Source organism: Haliotis rubra, unplaced genomic scaffold, assembly GCF_003918875.1.
Source record: "Haliotis rubra isolate DU_JTF1 unplaced genomic scaffold, ASM391887v1 Scf127, whole genome shotgun sequence".
NCBI classification, from domain to species: domain Eukaryota; kingdom Metazoa; phylum Mollusca; class Gastropoda; order Lepetellida; family Haliotidae; genus Haliotis; species Haliotis rubra.
In genome coordinates, this window is record NW_025765192.1 from 234,183 (window position 1) to 240,884 (window position 6,702).

Sequence of the window (6,702 nt, forward strand, 5' to 3'; positions counted from 1 at the left end):
TCATTTTGTTTCAAATTCGACCGGATATAGTGATGCCCAGAATGAGCCACTGTATATCTCAAACTCGTTCAGTGAGAAGAATGATGTTGGATGGTAAGTTATATCATGTGATTAAAGCTTGAAAACATTCGGCCCAAAAAAGTGTATATAACACTGAACTTCTTAACATAAAGAGCATAAGGCTATGGTTTGTTAAAGATTACATGCAAGCAACAGAAAGTAAATTAATATTTCCTCAGAATGTTAGTTCTGAAGATCGGCAAGTTTCATTTGAGGATATAGGAATTTCGTGTGTCCATCGATCATGTCAGTTAACAAGCCGGTAGAGATCCTAATCGCTATTTTATACCATCTTTGCTTTATGTTGACATGCAAGTGAAAATAATGACATAGACATTTATATGTTCCGTCTACTATTCATAGCTTATCTAAACTGATTAACCCAACAAAAGATCTGTGGTTAACTGACAGGTTTTATTGGCAAAATATTACATGTGACATTGTCCGCTGGGGATGAAGGATGGACAGGCAGCACATTCGGCATCTGCAATGGGGAAAATACCAAATGAAGTTAACTGTGTCATGTACACAGCATAACTAGTCATAAAGAAAGTGTTCCATCATCATCGCATATGAAGGTCAAATGACGAGAAGTGGATCCGTTTTTACAGGCTGATATGGCTTAAATGTTACTGAACCAAAAAACATGTTACTATAACTTGTTTCGTATACAGTGATGAAAACAAAGACCGTCCAGCCCAATGTCAGTACAATAGATCAAGTGGTCAGAATAATGTGTCAAGGTGGGGTATCAATGTTAAACAGTGGCATGGTATCTTGGTTGACTCACAGTATTACACGTCACCTTACCTCGCCTGCATCACGTTCAATAATGTACTCACCTTACAACTAGTTGCCACCACACATGTCAAGGCGCTTGCACGTGTTTTTCACATCCTATAAGCAAAAGACGTTGTCATTTTGATAGATAATTAACTTGAAAGAATAAGTTGTCTATTTGGTTAGTCGATTACACACATTGATAAAAACTATGTTTACATCACTCATTTACCCCTAATTTACTTACAACCAAATCTAGTAGTTCGATTTCCTTTTCGGTAGCTGTCTCTACGAAGCCTTCACACTGAAACATGGAAAGTTTATATACAATCAATTTGGTTATGTATTCACACATACATGTACACACATCCTACTCCCTACCCCTATCGACCTCGCACGTCCATTATTACGTACTTTATTGGTCACGAATAGTACGAAGAGATTGACTTGGCTCATGTATGTCACCGTATTCGATGCTCATGGTGTCAATCACTTAATTGTCTGGTCCAGAATTGATTTGTTCCGTCATATAGTTGGAAGGTTGCAGGGTGCGGCTTTGTCATGTTGAACGGAAAATGCAAAAGGAAATAACAAAATATTGACATCTCAGTGTATACCTTCTCCTGGCGATCTTCACTTAGCGTTCCACAGAATTTGGTTTCTATCAGTTCACTGACAGAAGCCTGTGAAAATAAAGAAGTTATTGAAGGGAAATAGTCATAATTTTGCAATAACTTTACTTCAATATCTGCGATTTTAAAACTCAAACAAATGCTACATGCTTTCAGAGTTTCGGTAAATGGTGCAAATATGCCACGCTGACATATGAGTGTATAAATCTTGTCAATATTTGTCACTCACAATACTGGCCATTTCCTTTTCTTTGACGTCATTGAGAAAGTTCTTGCAGTCCTTGCAGCGGCGTTTCGACTCAACCTGCAGAAACATGAAATGGCAAATTGAATCATTAATCCCATTACTGTTTTCTTATACTTAGGTTAGGTAAATAGAAATTGCCAATGCAGCAAATAAGCACTTTCTTGATTATCCGCCCAACAGTGTCAGTTTGATACAAAAAAGGTGCGAAAAGTTTATCAAATGACAACTGACAATCAGTTTAAACATAATCTGTCCCATCATCCGCTTTTCACATAGTTTGAATAAAAAAGATTGTATTTATTTAACAAGACAGCTGCAATGCCACGGCAGCCTGTAAACATCAACAGTGTTTGGACCAAATCCAGAGCCACGATAGTCCATTTTCTGATCTGAGGGAACAGTGTTATAATTTATTAACTAATACTAGGTTTTCATCTTGCCTTGCTTACTGGTTCGTTCATCTTGACGGTATCAGGCGATTGGCAGAATTTGATGGCTTCACAAATGGCTTTAGGGCTCTGTAAAGGAACACATTTAGATGTCATGTTCTAAAACCCAATCATTAATCTTACCCACACTGGACAATATTACGTTTGCTGTTAAACATGTATACATGTTACTCTCTTAAAGGAAACACAATCTAATTTTGCCAATCAAGCTCTTTCCCCAGGTATCCAAATTCCATTTAATTTCATTTGGTATGTTCCTGAACATTTTGCATTAATCATATTTCCTTGATATCAAGTCATGAAAACGTGAGCTTACGACACCATGTATTTCATGATAAGTTCATTGAAGGAAGAAGGGTTGCTGATGAGGTGAGTGGTAACAGTTACCTGTCTGTTGGCTTTGTCTTTCTTCTCCTGACATATTTCCTCGACATTTTTCTTACACTGCAAATACACAATGTTTTCACAATGTTACCTTCGATAATACCGAAATATATATATTCACAGTGTTGAGCACGAAAATGTGACATAATGCAATGGGCATAGATTGCTGTGCCGTTTTCTTTACCTATTTACTACAGATATCTAACATGCTTTCGAAGCAAAGACAATGAAGGCAAATGGTTAAAGAATAAAACCACCTTTAGTGTCTCAGCTATTGAATGTATGCGTCACACAATACGTTACTCATTCCACTAATATCTAATTTTGTTCAGGAAGTTTTATGTGAACAGAAATGTGTCTGACCTCTTCCACCTTGCTGGGTTCCAGTGAAGAACAGCGTTCGGTCATTTGTGCCTCCTCTTTATCCTGAAACACACGTTGTTTCACATTATTTGTATTTTTCATGCATGGACATATGTTTTATAACAGTTTCATCTATGTTAGAATACTGATAGATATATAGTGGATGTTTCGACTACATTATTCGAAATAATTTCAAATTGGATCATTTCAAATACATTTCTATGCTAGTGGAAAATTCAGATTTAAAGTTGGAAACAACAAATGATGTTTTTCATCAATTTAGGCATTATGGTAAGAAAATGGAGTGAACCATTAGTGTGTCATTGATACAGTACTGTTCTAAACATGAACGCAATTTGTAGAAACGCGGTCTTTAACACCACCGTGGGGTAGCAATTAGATTTGTGTACGTACAATCCTCTCGAGTGTCATCTCCTGACGATCAGTAAAGAATGCAGTGCAATCAGCACACGTGTCACTTCCATCCTGTATCGACAAGGCCAAAGCTGAAAATGGGCAACGTTAATGGGTGAACATCAGTGAAACATTATTAGTGCAAAATAATCATTTTTCGAGCTCATGACAAACGGTAACTAACAAGATTCGAGCAATTGGCAAACGGTTCCTTATGTGCATGGATATATTCACACAATATGGTGGAGCTCCAAATTCATGAGCCATCGTCTTTACTGAGAACTGAAAATGACATATTCATTTAAAACACTCACTTTGGCTTGCTACAACAGCAACGACAAGTGCGAAGAAGGTTTTCATTGTGCTTGAAACTGTTAAAGTCAACTGTTGAAATGTGTTCAAATGTAACGCTTTATATATGTTCCCATCCTCCACGTCTATAGCTAATGACAAATTCAATCACAACACACGGTCGGGAGGTTCTAATTAATATCAAACTGATTCATTTGTTGCACTGTCCTGAACAAATATTCTTTGTTTGAAACCTTCACCTGTTGGGACACTAATTGTCGGGATGTTGATAACATAATATATGTTGATTAGAACTTTCAAACACCTACTGTGAAACATGTTGATACACACTGAAATGAATTCAAATAACGAAAATATTGAATATCTGTAATTAGACGACAGTTGGTGAAATGTAGGTTGCAAATGTGTGATTACTAAATGTTGCCAGTTAACTGCTATTTCTTGTCCAGAAAGGTCAAACGAGAAGCATCCATGCTGATCCTATAATCCCGTGCGTTTTTACTCGTGCTCTTCTTGAGCATTGTTCAAGAAATGTACAATGCCGGACACAACATGGTGTATATGGTGGTTGCTAAAAAGAAACGAGCACGAACTGGTATCGGTTTGTGATGCGCTGATTATCTATTTTATTGTGTTTCGGCGGCTATTGCCTTGACATGGGAAGATGTCGACTTTAAACAAAAATACGATTGCAAGTGACTGACATTCATGGCGCAGCAATTTCCTGCGCAACAACGTGCAAACGTGAACATTAAGTACACGGTTCTTGGTAGACATGTAAGGAAGCGCGTGGCCACGGAACGTGCGTGGCCACCGAGGTAAACGGATCGTTCATGAACGAGGACCTGAATGATCTAATTGATCTAATTCGTCTGGGAATCACAAATAGACATGAACATCTGGAGCAAGGGCATCACTGATCTGATAAAAGTCAACACGTCGCGAAGACATGGAGACGCCGTATTATTGCCATCACATTACCATCACTTCAGTAGTGACTCAATGATGGTGTGCTGATCCATTCGTTATTGGATCTCACTACAATATCTGGGACACGCAATGGTCAACGTTATCAACAGGAAGTACTGGATACCGCCGTCACCTTGCCACTCGATAGATATTCATGGATGACAATTCTTGGCCTCACCGCTCACAAGACGTAATCGCCCATTTACACATCAACGTGTCGACTGCAAGGAGCCCCAATGGGAACCCTATAAAACATCTTTAGGACTATCTGGGAGTGTAAAATTGTAGTATTTCTAGAACTAGACAAAGAACTGCCACTTTACGAGGGGCTATAAAAAAGAAGTGAGCCTAACTATATTCTCGATGCCCAACGTTTGAAAAGATTTCATTTTATTATGAAGGAAGCATATCGAAAATTTCACATATGTGGGTCAAAAACGTTGTGTCCAGTGGAAACATTAGAATAAGTTATGTCCTAGCGATTACGTCATCTGAAATGGGGTGGGTAATGTCTCCAAAACAAGTTCTTTCAGGAAAGATGAAAGGGCGAGTCACTTTAACAAGCGATTGTTGTTTCAAATTGCCTTTTATGCACTTTGATATCTAAGTTTGATTCTGTTTGATTCTCAAACACACAAAACGTTTCTTGCATACTTTGTTTCCTGAAGTTTGTGATGCATTTATTGCAGCTTTTGCGTTTTTGTAGGGTACCAAGATAAAAGGTCAAACAAAAAGGGGATCGTGAGGCTGGAACATAGCAAAACCAATTGAGGTTGACAGATAATATGTAGAAAAAATTGTGTCATTTTCTTGGTGAGACTCACTACTTCTTGATAGCCCCTCATACATATCTCTAAAGGTCTATATCCTCCCTGGAGTCTGGAGAACTGGACATGGATTGAGAGGAAGTGACCCTGGCTACACCAGTGCCATGGCAGGATGGCTGACTTCCTGTGGATGGCAATGCCTCAACATATAGTTGCGCGATATCATTCCAGTAGATGCAGTATTTGCTGTTCTGTTTTCGAAGCATTCCATATTCGTGATGTACATGTAACAACATTAATCAGATAATAACAAATCCGTTTATCATAAAATGTGGTGTGGGGCGTAAAGATGACTGTGACAGGTGTCCAGTGTCAAGATCTTGAGAACTCACACATCTGTCTGCCGTACATTATGTCCTAGTGTTTGTCCGCCGTTATATGAGTGACAAAAGTCCTTCTGTGATTCCACAACATTTTACTGGTAGCTTTTAACACGGACCTTTGACCTCAGCTCCCAGTTTGTTGCTGCCAGGTCACAATAGTGTACATGTCCATAACAAGGACATTAACCTCTATTGCTCATATCGGGGCGATGGGGTAGCCTAGTGGTTAAAGCGTTCGCTCGTCACGCTGAAGGCCCGGGTTCGATTCCCCATATGGGTACAATGTGTGAAGCCCATTTCTGGTGTCCCCCGCCGTGATATTGCTGGAATATTGCTCATATACTTAAAATGATAATATGGCATGCCCATGTAGTACTCCGTCCACAATCCACATACGTCTCAGTCTGGGCCATATTCGACAAAGTACAAAACAGTAATGCCAGACATCCTACAGTTTAATACAATATAACATAAGATGCTTTCCTTAATTTACCAACTTCTGTTGTATGGTTAAGGCATGTGGAAATAAAACATTTCGATGTGATTTATAGGTTAATCTTTACACCTATTCAGATATTTATATGGACCTGGCTTTGCACTAAAGCCGTTTTCTCTTCTTCTTTTTATCGGAGCTTTTATGTTCAATACGTCAATATGAATATGCTGAACTATGGCTGTCAGATACACTTTGCAGTATTCAAGTCCTTTAAGAAATAATAATCACTTTCAGTGTAGTAACAGCTGATTACTCCTGTTTCCAAGGGGTTATGCAGGTTTTGCGGGTATTATGACCAGGTATTAATACTAAATATTAAGATCTTTTTGAAGAAGCATGTGTACTTTGTTAGAATACGAATGGGGATTGTTGCTTATGTTATTCCCATCAGCAATTGCAGGCAAAGGCCAACACAAGCCAGCAACAGGGAAATGACAACCTAGCAC

The 6,702-nt window shown here is 38.6% G+C and overlaps 1 long non-coding RNA gene across 1 annotated transcript; it reads right to left on the minus strand.

Moving 5' to 3' along the window:
* Positions 1-2,215: 2,215 nt before the first annotated feature.
* Positions 2,216-2,931, minus strand: LOC124266677. Its single transcript, XR_006895811.1, has 3 exons — positions 2,916-2,931; positions 2,556-2,612; positions 2,216-2,237 (listed from the first exon to the last, which is right to left on the minus strand). It is a non-coding gene; the product is annotated as an uncharacterized LOC124266677 (long non-coding RNA).
* Positions 2,932-6,702: the final 3,771 nt, after the last annotated feature.